At 48.0% G+C, this 13,679-nt stretch overlaps 1 protein-coding gene across 5 annotated transcripts in view; it reads right to left on the bottom strand.

Moving 5' to 3' along the window:
* Positions 1–13,679, bottom strand: part of LOC133134118 (cell adhesion molecule 2-like) — a 416,600-nt gene that overhangs the window by 6,604 nt on the left and 396,317 nt on the right. The window lies entirely within an intron of this gene.

The raw sequence follows: 13,679 nt of genomic DNA, 5'->3' as shown, positions 1-13,679 counted from the left end.
GTGATCTTTGCCTCTCAGACTGCGATTCTCCCTTTATGGCCGTTTTTTTAAACCCCCCCATCTCCCCTAATCTTCCAATTTACCCGTCTGTCATAAACGACACTGAACCTGTGTGTACCATTTGAAAAAAACGCTTTTCTCCTCCGCCCTCTCCTCCTCTCCTCCCCCCCGTCGCCTCTCCTGCATCCCCGGCGGAATCTCCACACTTTCCGATTCTGCGGTTCTGCGGTTCCCTTCACGCACAGAGCCCTGCTCCAGAGGCGGTACGGGGCTCTCGCCCCACGCTCTCCGCTGCGTTTTTCGGGGCCCTGTCGGTGCATTGACTCGGGGCCCGTCTCGGCGTAGCGGTGCGCGGTACCTGACGGCGCTTCTCACAGCGTAGTGACACGCTTCTCACGCCCCCTCACACTGCCAGCACATTCTGATCGGCGAGGGGTAATCACCCTGTCAGCCGGCAGGTACGCGTCTCCAGGCCACGCAGCCAATCGCAAGCCGTGGACGATCTCCGAACGCGTTCACGGCAGCGTATCCGCGCTGCGGTTCTGTCTGCTACGCTAAACTGTGTGGTGATAACACCCGCACCGAAGCACAGCTTCCTACCTGTCCGTGACATCCACGCCGTCACTGTATGTCACACTGCCGCCAGGAATTCTGGGATGCATGAGCAGGTTTGACATTGGGCCACACCGCTCCATTCCTGCAGCTCCAGGAAATGTTTCTGAGGGCCCCTGCACCGCAAATAAGTCTGTCTTAACAGTTTAAGACTTGTAATGAGACTTAAAAATCTTATTTCTTTCCCTCAAGTAGAAAAATATTAGCTTGTTTTAAATTTACTGTTTGATTGGCAAAGTAAAATTTTCGCACCCCATTGGCAAATCTTGAAATGAGTAAAAACTGTCTCACCTCATTGGCAATATTTAAGTCTTATTAAGCAAAGAAATATAAGAGATATTGTTGTCTGAGATTGATTTAGTTTTTGCAAGTGCGACAGTCAGGGCCTTGGAATCATCCCAATAGCAACCCCGCCCCCCCCATCTCTGCCCCAGTGACACCTGCGGCCGACCGGAGAGAACCTCACCCTCATCTTCACACCCACGGCCGACCCTCATCTTCACACCGCAGCCAGCCCGATTCAATCAGCCAGCCCCATTTTTCATAATTAATTTCAATAAACAAAGGAGGGATTGGAGGCGGGAGGGACAGCGAGGAGGGGAGACGCGGGAGGAGGGATCGGGGGGGTGAAGTCAAAGGAACAGGACACGTGTCACAGGCCGCCCGGAGCTCGCCGTGTTCCTGCTCAATATTAATATCTCCGTGACCCTCCACATTATCACGCCTTACCCGGGGCAACCGCTCCGGTGTTTTTTATAATTGGATATCTCCGACCCCGGCTATTCATAACCGCCTCGCAACGCGGATGCCCCTGCAAATGTGCCCGGGGCAAATCTATTGACTTTCTCCCCGACACACTCCAGAACCAGCCTGGATAATAATAAAAATAATATGCACGCTAATTTCTCCGGTTCAAAAGATTGATATGAATAAAACAGGGGTTCCATTATTCCCCACGCAGTTTTTGGCACCTGCCTGTTACACGATGTATGTGTGTGTGTGTGTGCGTGTGTGTGCGTGTGTACGCCTGTATGTGTGTGTATGTATGTGTGTGTGTGCGTGTGTGTGTGTGTGTGAGTGTGTGCGTGTGCGTGCACGTGTGTGTATGAATGCATGTGTATGTGTGTGTGCATGTGTGTGCGCATGTGCGTGTGTACGTACGAGTATGTGTGCGTGTGTAAATCTGGCTCAGATTGACATAATTCATCAGCGCTGACTCTGTCAGGCTTCAGTGGAGCAGATAAAGAAATGAGGGGGTAGTTTTCTGGCGCTCCAGAACGCATTATCTTTTAATAAGGCCATAGACACTTCTCTCCCTGTGATTTAGGATCGGAGCGTGCATGCAAATTCCCCTCCTTTCGTATGTATGCCCTCGTTCCTCTAATGAATTACGTACACGCGCATTCGAACAAGGCCGCCTCGGCAGCGTGTGCTGGGCCCGCCCGCCCCGCAGACACACGGAACATTCCGGTTCCTCTCTCATCCTCTCCCGCTCCGCCCGCAGACACACGGAACATTCCGGTTCCTCTCTAATCCTCTCCCGCTCGCCCCGCAGACACAGGGAAACATTCCGTTTCCTCTCTCATCCTCTCTCGCTCACCCCGCAGACACACGGAACATTCCGGTTCCTCTCTCATCCTCTCCCGCCCGCCCCGGTCGCCCCCAGCTTCCCCCGCTCCTCAGGAGCAAGCGGGCGGGGCAGGAGGCGCGGTGTCAGACGGGCGGCCCCGTGCGAATAAGTGTGCGTACTCACGTGAGCTCCGTGAAGGACGTGAGAACGTCGTGGAGAGAAAACGGCTTTCACTCCGACTCCCTCGACAGGATATTAATATTAATACTAATGCAAAGCATTCGCTGTGCATGCACGCCAGATCCGTAGGCCACACATTACAGGGAGATTATGCTGCTGTGGATTCTGCGTGTTTGAATGGGTGCCTCTAAAGCGTGCATTGTGAAATGATGTACATAATATTAGGGGGGGGGGGGGGCAGTCGCGTATATTCACTGCACGTAGATGCATTTAGTGACCTCTCAGTCACTTCCAACAGCAAGGTTGTACAACTAGAGATTTTACAAATATGCACCTGACCCATATACAGGCAAACAATTAAGGTGAAATTGAATATGTAGCAATGAGATTAAATAAGTTACACTATCACTATATACATATTACTAACTAAATGATACTAACACATTTATGAATTATGACATTGATATTCCATATAATATCATGTAACATAGTAATATATTGCACTGATGTATATTTATCACTATAGTAATCGCTAAATGTCCAAATATGTGCAAAATAATATTGTAAACGGGGGGAACGTGACAATATGATGAAAGAAAAGTCACATAACTTTGCTCCTACGAAAAGCGCCATTTAGAGACTTAATGGAAAAACACAGACACCACCTGTGATTCCATCTCAAACTAAAGTGTACACACCTCCTGACAAGCACTGCTACGTATATCCACGCTGCTTTTACGAAATCAGCTCACGCTACACAGAAAAGAAAAACACAAACAGAAAAGCATAATTGACCAAATTACCGAGTGTCTAATCCACAAACATAAACATGATTGAGAAGTGCAATGAGCTGGAAAACTGATCTTATTAAGCGCGTTATTACTTCAAGTAGGAGCTCAATTATATAATTAAGATCTCAGCTGGAAGGCAAAGGGAATGATGAGGGAGGTGATCGTAAGTGCACTCTCCATCTCGCTTCTCCAGTCCATTATCTGCAGAGCCAAAATGGAGGGTTTTTCCACACGTTTCTTTGTGTTTCCGAATTGACCGTTAACTCGGCACCTTGAATCCTACGCACACTAAAATGTTCAGTGTTAAATCAACTCTTAACACAGGACATATGGCCGCTACTGGACTCATACAGTGTGTTCTTGGTTATAGTCGAATGAACAGTAGAATTTTCACTGCGTGTGGGCATTTTGATTGGAGGTGAGGTAACCGCCTGTCCCCTAAACAGTATATCCTGTTCTCTTTAGCAGTGGTCCCTATGCATGGTGGGCAAAGTTTCACAGCTCCGGAAGCCCAACCAGAGAATAAATGTCATAATAAAAGCCTCTTTTATTAGCATTTACAAGCTGGTGCATTTCTGCTCAGAATTCAGACGGTGCACAGTAAAAATCTCTCACACATAGCCTACATATGGTCCCAGTTTATGTCCCATACATACTCAGTCAGCACTGAATCAACACCGGACATTTTACTGATTGGAGAAAAAAAAAATGGAACTGGAGCAGTTCTAATGCTGCAGAAGAATAAGTACATTTTGAAATGCATTCTGGGAAGGAGAACTGTCCATCATCCTCGTGGTAAGTGGAATCTTAAAATCGTGGTGCTCTGAAAGAAAAAGCTATTGAGAATGAAGCTCCTGCGTTTTGGAGGACTCTTGTTATTAAGAGATTTTTTGGTTTAGAAATACCAAGACAGTTTAGACAACTGCGGGAATATTCACTAATAAAGCAAGGTTATTATTCATTATTAACTTTTGTGGACGTGGCTGATGTGGGCGCAGGCTTTTGTTCCGGCACCTGATACCAGCTCATTAATGTCCTGACGGAAAACCATGCTCAGGGGATTAGCTGGAATCAGGTGTTTTAGTGCCGGCTTACAACAAAAGCCATCAACCCACACCACGCACCAGACATACTCAGACACGACGGTCACCCCAGGTGCACACTGCCCTCCGAAATAAAGTGCAGTGGGGGTACATTTAAGTCCCAAATGTACCCAGAAAGCTACATTTTTGTACATATAGCAGAAAAGGTACAAATGAACTATGTATCACTAGTGAGGGGTGCAGTTTGATATACCGATAGGGTATTCAGAGTATTTGTTATTCCAAATGTACCCATAAAGTACATAATCTTCTGTTTTGGTACAAATCAGGACCTTTTACATGCAGAAATATGATATACGTATAGGGCACCAGCCCAGTGATAAGCAGTTGTGTCATTATTACGGGGATTCTTTATTGTGCTTCCAATATGTGGACTAGTGCACATTCTGTGAAACTACTGAAAGAGTTAGTGATGAGCGTTCTCGTATGAATGTATCATGAAAATAAAACATCTGCACAATAGGGGATTACAGAAAGTACTTGTCCACCTACCCTGGCAAAGATGCTTTCCTACCGGTTGTGATTACAGGGAGAAGCTGATGTGATTGGTTGATCTATTCGATATGGGGTATTAATAGGCTGATGACACAACAGATAAACTCTCATTTTGTCTGTTTATTTAATATTGTAAGTTTACCGAAACATCCATCCATCCATCCATTATCTGAACCCGCTTATCCTGATCAGGGTCGCAGGGGGGCTGGAGCCTATCCCAGCATACATTGGGCGAAAGGCAGGAATACACCCTGGACAGGTCGCCAGTCCATCGCAGGGCACACGCACCATTCACTCACACACTCATGCCTACAGGCAATTTAGACTCTCCAATCGGCCTAACCTGCATGTCTTTGGACTGTGGGAGGAAACCGGAGTACCCGGAGGAAACCCACGCAGACACGGGGAGAACATGCAAACTCCACACAGAGAGGCCCCGGCCGACGGGGATTCGAACCCAGGACCTCCTTGCTGTGAGACGGCAGTGCTACCCACTGCATCATCCGTGCCGCCATGTTTACCGAAACAGGTTCTATCAATATCTGCTGTAAGTTTTATCCATAAAAAACAACAGAAAAAAGGCTGTTGTCCAACAAATATGCTGGGAATACTCACGTTATTAGATAAAGTTAGCATTTAATATTGTGCTGATGCGCGCAGCACTCTTATTTATCGAATATTTTTGGATTAATCTTCCACCGTCAGAGGTTCTGTCGCGAGCGACACGCTGTGTTAAAATCACCTTTTTTGCTTTGGTGGGTTTTAATGACCGTTTAATTACCCCGGCGCACGGAGGGGCTGCCGGTCTGCCCCCCCCGGGCGGACGGGCCGGCCGGCGTGGTGCCCGCTCCAGGGCGGCGCGGAGGGAGAGAGCGGGAACCTGGCCCGGGCGCCGCGGCGACCATCTGTGTGTTTCCGCGGAGCCGCTAACGCCGGCCCCGGCTCCTCCGGGCGAGGCGCGCTCCTCCAGACATCGTTTCACACCCCTGTTATAGGCGAGGCGCCGCGGGAGTGCCCGACTGCAGAGACGGGGGAGGACAATTAATTCAGAGAGAATTAATTTTGGGGGAGCCTGGCGTGAGTGATTTTAATGCGGGCGGGAGCAGTCGCAGCCGGGAGGGTACATATGGGAATCTGGGGTCAGCTGGGGCCAGCAGGGTGACGTCCCAACGGGGGAAATGTAAACCACTACAGGTCCAGTTATAATGCAACACACACACACACGCACTCTCTCCAACGTACACACATACACACACACACACGCACTCTCTCCCACATACACACATACACACACACACGCGCACTCTCTCACCACATACACATATACACACACACACGCGCACTCTCTCCCACATACACACATACACACACACACGCGCACTCTCTCCCACATACACACATACACACACGCATGAACACGCGCACATACACATGCACACACACACACACACACACACACACAAGTGCACTCTCTCCAACATACACACATACACACACACACGCACTCTCTCCCACATACACACATACATGCGCATGAACACGCGAACACACACATACACATGCACACACACATACACACACACACACATTTGCACAGGCAGCCACACAAACTCTCTCTCACAAGCACAAACACATACACATGCACACAAAAATGAACACACCCACCTACACGTACACTCACACACACACACAGCTATATAAGGTCTAATATCGCAGCACTGAATAATGCCATATAAGGAAAGAGGGAGGCAGATTGGTCAGTGCAGACATCGTGGGGGGCTTGGGGCGGGGTTGAAGGGGGGGGGGGGGTTGAATGTGTGTGACTCCACGATGACTCCAGGGGGGGCTGGGATGGCTTGTAATCCAGCAGCAAAAAAGCAACAAAGCGAATTTTTTACCGACTACACTTCAATAAGCCAGCTATGCCCATTCACGGCCGAAAGTGAAAACTCAGCAGCTTCGGAGGTGATTAAAAACATAAGCGGCAGAAGACACCGCGGTGAAGGACGAGCGACCGCCGAGTGCCACTCGCCTCGCACGCGGGCCGGCGGAGCCACGGCAACAGAAACCAACAGAACAAATGAAGAAGTTAATTCCGCCCCCGTCTCTTTTCTTCTTCTGCGGTACGGCGGCTTCGCGCTGAGCCCGGAGCCTCCGCGCTAAATCGCGCGGCGGAGCGGCGTGAGTAATGAACCGCTTGGCATGCCGACGACGGCGGAGACGGATTTCGAGCGAAACGCACAGGGAGGACCGTGGGCTGTGGGTCAGGGTGTTTTAATTAGATTTAAAAACAAATTACTGCTCCCTAATTGTTAAAAATAGCGTGTCTCGAGGGAGGGCCGAGGTCTCGCCGAGCGCCTTGAATTATTTAACCGAAAACAAATATAGGCGCCGGTTGCTATGTAACGCACACGCGCAACAATAACAATCAAACTGCCTCATAAGCGACTGTAATCTCTGTCTCCCAGGGCAACTCATTTTCCAATGAGGGATCGCACCATCCGACGCTGAAGGTCCCCCGTATGAAATTATCATTATTTAAAACGAGAATACGAGTAAAATTAAACCACCTTGCTACCTACTTCCAATAGATTACTTAAATTGTCCTTTGCCAGAAAAATGTAATGAATAAAGGGACTATTATGCGGAATTCAAACCCCACTCTGGGATTTAATGATGTTTGCTTTCTGTCGTGCAGAGTAATTTTTTTTACCACGCCGACAGATCATCAATAACTGCCCTCCACGCTGACATGAAAAATATTTTTTTGTATTACTTTTTAATTTCCAGCGCGTCTCTTTGTCCAGAGCACTCAGGTCTGCTGTGTGAATATAAAAACACCCCCCTCCTCTCCCCCCAGGGATACCTCGGCCAGAAGTGCACAACCGAGCTAGCCCGCTCCTTTCATTAGCCAAAACCTTTATTACCACGCTGCACTCAGTCCATCCATTAAACAAATCAATAATCATTGAAAAGTATGTTGTAGAAACTGTGTGTGTGTGTGTGTGTGTGTGTGCGTGTATGTTTGTGTGTGGTGTGTGTGGGTAACCAAACTAATTTGTCCACTAGTGTTCATCTCTGTGGATAAGAGAGTCTTGATTGTAATGTGATGTAATGTAACCACAAATATTACCACAAAAAAAGTCACTCTGGAGCATCAACAAGGCTGCCTCGCATGGCTCTTCCACAGGGCGGTTGATATGATAAAATATGATAATATGATATAAATGATAAAACAAACAGAAAGCTAGGGTCAGCTTTTGGGAAGAGTAAGCTCGGGAGAGAACAGAGCTTCAAATCGAACCGACCGTGAAGGAGAACGGCGAGGTAGCAGGATATGAGCGTCCCTCTCTGGAGTGCCGAGTTTGGCCGTAAACAGAGCCTTGGGCGATGCGTGAAACAGCCTCCTAACTACTGAGTCCTCACAGTCTTTCAGTGTGCGAATGGCATTATGCAAAAAATATCCTCTCTACTATTTTCCAACGGCACTGCAGAAGTGTCATAAGCCGGCCCACCACTGTAGTAAACAGGCCCTGCCTCTTCTTCTCTGATTTATGAGACCTCCCACACAGTTCTGTGGGACCTCCTAAAAAATGTATGGCTTACTTCCTGAAAAGTGTGCTCCCCGAATACATTCATCAAAACAACAGAACTAAGTTTATCATCCAGGGATTTTAAGTGCACTACGCCACACTACATTCAGAGAAAATATTTCATACTTAACAACTTCTCATCCAGTGTACTGAACTCATACTGTGTACTCGGTGTTAGGGAAGTGAGCTGTTGCGGACACGGTCTTGGCCTGCTCCGACCCTGGGCCTGCTACTCTACAGAGGCCCTCCCTCTTAGCCTCAAACTCCCGTGGTTCCGAGCGGCGGGAAGGCGTTGCCTGGCAACCCTGCAGTTCACATTGTGGTCTCGCTGAGCTGGGCGTGGCCCTCTTAAGAAGCTTTCGCTGAGGCGCCGCCGGTTTTGCCCCCAAGCGCTGGGAATACTTTTCTATGTCAGTAACGGGTAAACAAAAATGTAGGCTCCATAACGGTGGCTGTATCTCCGCATATTAAGAGGTCGCGGGTTCGATTTTCGAGTGAAACAGGGCCATTGTGCTCTCGAGCAAGCCACTTAACTTGAATTTCATCGCTAAACGTTGAGCCGCGTAAGTGAAAATGCAAGTATGTGCTGCGCTGGATGAGAGCCTCTGAGAAATCCTGAAAAGGATGATGTCAGCACATGACCAGAGGCTTCTCTGCAGCAATCCGCTCACAAACAGCAGAGACTGAAATTAAACCAACAGTGCGCTGAGGAGACAATTGAACAAGGAACAAAAGAGCAAATCGGCTTTCAGCTAGATTTCATTTTATTTTTTTCAACCGGGAAACGACTGCCAGTCAAAGAGAGTTCAAGCCGGCAAACAATTCTGTCTGGTTAAAGTTCTCCGGAGGCCCGGGCGTTGAGTAACAGAGGTTTTTCTCCTCGTCGTTTGCCCAAAATTACACCCCCACGGCCTAAATGGAAGGCTCGCTTTCATGGGTGTCATCACCCAGCAGAAAACACAGATTGTAAAGCTTTTACTTCAATTCGTTGTTGTCTGAGAGCACACTATCGTCGTCTGGGAGGGGAGGGCGGTAGGGGGTGAGGTTGTGTCAGACACCATCGTAGCTGGCTGTGTTTTCCCGCTCTTTTCTCGTCCGTGACCTTTGAACTCAAGACCTACTGCACACACAGCACTGGGGTTACGGACCGTATCCATTGGCAACACCGCTGCTATTTACAGTTACCTGTTTGTCAGGGTGGCCAACGTTCGCCCGCTTGTACTCCGATCGAAAAGGAAAATACAATTATATTTGCGGTGCACGGCAACCGTACAGCAACCCGGGCTTTGCAGGTTATTCGCAAGAGCACTATCGAGGGATTTCATTTCCCTTTCCGCATTATTTTTCTGTTTATGTTTGAGCATTTCCAACATTTATCACTGACAGAATATGCAGAAAATGTTTGAGGAAATAGGGGACAATGGACACACTGTGTGGGGTACATCTGTTTTTCGCTGAATACAGGATGTCCCAGTACGATAGGTGACCCAAGTTTTAGTACTTGTGTCTGCTGGTTTATTGCCCGCGTCCTGTCCTGGCTCTGTCTCGCGATAATAAAACAGATTTCATCTCAATGTGACTTCCCGGTATAAAATACAGCTGATGTAATGACTACGGCATGTAATAATAACGAGGATAATGATCACTCCCACAGTCCCGAAAGTCAGTGAAATGGCCGTTAAGAATAACCTCAGATTTGACACGCTTTGCGAGTCTGAGCCTCCCGGTGACCTTCCGGGGGCCGGGGGCCGACTGAACGCGGTCACAGGGAGGAGGCATCTCTGAGGAGGTGCTGGGAGAAAGGTAATAATTATTATCCACTAAGGGGCAAATGGACTTTTATCCAAAGCGCTTTACACTTGATGTCGCTCATTCACCCATTCACAAACTCATTTCACTCATACTTACGTGCCAATGGCAACTGGACGCCATGCTAGACACCAACCAGCTTGTCTGGAGCAATGGGGGGGTTAGGAGTATTGCTCAGAGACACCCCGAGACACCCAGTGCGAGGGATCGAACCAGGAACCTTGCAACTGCCAGACGGCTGCTCTTACCTCCCGAGCAAACATCGGCCCGGCACATCATCGTCTTTAAGGCGAGCCAGAACCCCTGGGTACACCCCTGAGGAGAACACCTGCATGCTTCCAGGAGGATCATTTTAGGGACCCCGAGCTGGGAGGATGGGGTGGGGGGTGGGGGGATTGAGGAGGGGGGCACACATTATCAGCAGTCTCATACCCACTAAGGGCTCCATTCCTACAGGGCTCCCAGAATTCCCGGCCGCTCCCCTCCGCGCTGTCAGGAGGAGCCCAGTCTCTGCCATATCGCAGAGATCATCTCCTCTTTCCCGAGGAGAGGTTTTCACTCGGATAAAAAACGAAAAACAAACGGCACTTCATTAAAGCCCCCTGCGGGAAGGGCTAACCCTTCAAAGGACGGGACGTCTTCAGCGATTTCGAGAGAGCATCCTTTCCTCAGGGCGCCCCATTCGCCGAAAATTACCCAGATTAAAGATGGTGGCTAAAGCCTCCGCAGAGGCCTCGAGTTTGGGGAAAAAACATTTTTTTTTTCGATTCCGTATCTCATCTTTTTATACAGAGGGAGTGCTGACAGCTATATAAAAAAAAAGCCCTTCCGGAACATTCTTCTTCTCATTCTTTCGCGTCTTCTCGGCGGTGTGTGGTAAAGCATAACTAATCGCCTTCCCTTAAAAAGGAAACCGCTCTCCCGGCACGTTCGCCAAAGGTCTGAGGTGGACGCCTGCTGATTATGAAAAATGAGTCATAAATATTTTAAAACTCCCAGAAACCCCTGTACTTTGTTCAACCTTTTCGGCTTCATGGGCCCCGCAGCTAATTTGCAAGCCGTAAAAAAAAAATGCGTTTGGTGAATTTCATGGCCGGGGAAGTGCCCGGGTGACATTGTCTGGTTCCTCATCGCGACGCGGTTACACTGTCTGACGACTCGCTCGCTCGCTCGCGAGGGGAGGGGCCGGGGCTCAGCGGCTCGCCGCCGGCCAATGAGAAGCCGGCATTGATCGCGGTTCGGTGAGAACGCGATGGAACAATAAGCGGCCGTATCTGGGGAAATATGGGGCGTCCAGCCGACGGGGAAGGCAGATATGAAGGGGGAGGGGGAGGGGGGTGGGGGTCGCTGAAGTAGCACTGGTACGTGGGATGGAAATCACAGCGTGGACTCGGTAATGTTACCCTCAGATATGAAAATAAATCGGCGAATCCCAAGATGCTGTTGGGGAGAAAGGCAGAGTGTGTAAAAAATAAAATAAAACACGCGCACACACAATGTGCAAAAGGAAAGGGCTATAAAACAGACCGGCCTCTCTGATGGACTACCCTCCTGTGTTAAAACTGAGAAATACAAATGGTGCTGCTCTACCTCCAACCTACCATGAATTATTCAGCTGGAAAAGCTAACAAATCACCTTAAACAAAGAGGGGAAAAGGGAGAGTTTTTCCTGGGCAGATAAATCACGCCGCTTGTGTTCTGGGCTTGAAAGCAGATGTTCAGAGACCGGGCCGCAGATGGAAGGTGCAGAGGAACCTTTGGCTGACTCACAGTCATACATTTGTGAACTTATTTTAAACTACCGCAACATTCTTATGCTTCACTTAAAATACATCTTTTCTATCTATTTTCTAGCTATCAATCTATTTCTATTGTTTATATTCTAGCATCTATTTTTTTATTATCTAGCCTAGTGGCTAAGGTACATGATTGAGACCTGGAAGGTTGATGGTTCAGGCCCTGTTGTAGCCACGATAAGATCCGCACAGCTGTTTGGCCCTTGAGCAAGGCCTGTAACCCCACATTGCTCCAGGGGGGATTGTCCCCTGTTTAGTTCAATAAATTGTAAATCAGTTTTGATAAAAGCATCAGCTAAATAACAAATTTTATGTGCCGAATGTAAAAAAGTTTTCAAAAATTAAATTAAAATGGGTCTGCTTAAAGGAGACACTACAATAAAAGCAATGACCAAGTGGAACTGCAAGAAAACTATGCACAATAAACTATGTAATATCCTGCATCACAATGATTTGTTTTTTCATCACCCAACGAGACAACATCTGATTGCGGTCGTGTTTGCGCGGTGGGGAATATACACAGTTTCTGAAGGCCACCTCGACGTCAACCCCTTTGCTTATCTGAAACTCTGTTTGCCAGCGAGGGAGAATTACATTCCCAGGCCAAGCAGTCTCTATCTCACCAAGTGCATCGGGGACACCCAAAAAAAGCACAGCGCATTCTCGCACTGCCTTGAACATGCTGAATTGAAATTGTAAGTTCAATCTAGCATGAAGGGAAACCAGCAGTGTACGAGGGCTTTAGAGTTTGAAAAGGTTGAGTTAACCTCCTCAGAGCAAAGACCTCTGGGAAATATACACTCCGGCTGCCGTCTGCAAATAGACGGACTGGGAGAGGAGGATGGAGGGAGGAGGAGGAGGAGAGAGAGAGAACGAGGGGGGAAGAAAAAGTGCGAGAGAGAATGAGAGGTAGGGAAGGGGGGAAAGAGAAGGGGAGACAAATGAAAGAGAAAAAGAGAGTGAGAGAGAAAGCAAGAGAGACAGAGGGAGAGTGAGAGAGAGAGAGCATGAGATGACGCTGTACCCCACAGAAGAGAAAGGTGGAAGGGGAAACTAGTCTGGTACTCTATTGTCTATATTCTACTCTGATTAAGCACAATACTATACTTGATAAGAACATCAATTAGAGTTAACTACCATAGAACTGCTTACTGGAAATACATACTGCAGGGTGAATGCTCAATTGTATTAGAGGCAGGTGTGTAATATTGTACTCTACACCTACCCTTGGCTACACTAAACAGGCCTGTACTCTACAGGAGGCCAGTGGAGGCAGAGGCACAGTACGACTGTTTAGGAAAGACGTGCTGAAACTGCATTGTGGAGAAGTTTGCAGCAACATTCTACTGCATTGCAGAGAAGGCTGTTTACCAGCATTCTACTGGATCAACTCATAAAAACATTCTATACTATATTGGAGAAAAGTCTGAAAGCAACCAACATTCTACTGCATTGTGGAGAAGTTTGTTAACCAAAATTCTATTGCATTGTGGAGAAGTTTGTTAACCAACATTCTACAGCATTGTGGAGAAGTTTGTTAACCAACATTCTACTGCATTGTGGAGAATTCCGTTAACCAACATTCTACTGCATTGTGGAGAATTCCGTTAACCAACATTCTACTGCATTGTGGAGAAGTTTGTTAACCAACATTCTACTGCATTGTGGAAAATTCCGTTAACCAACATTCTCCTGCATTGTGGAGAAGTTAGTGAACCAATATTCTACTG

This window comes from Conger conger, chromosome 7 (assembly GCF_963514075.1).
Source record: "Conger conger chromosome 7, fConCon1.1, whole genome shotgun sequence".
In the NCBI taxonomy this organism is placed as follows: Eukaryota; Metazoa; Chordata; class Actinopteri; order Anguilliformes; family Congridae; genus Conger; species Conger conger.
The sequence above is the reverse complement of the archived record's forward strand: the minus strand, read 5'-3'. Positions and strand labels throughout refer to the sequence as shown.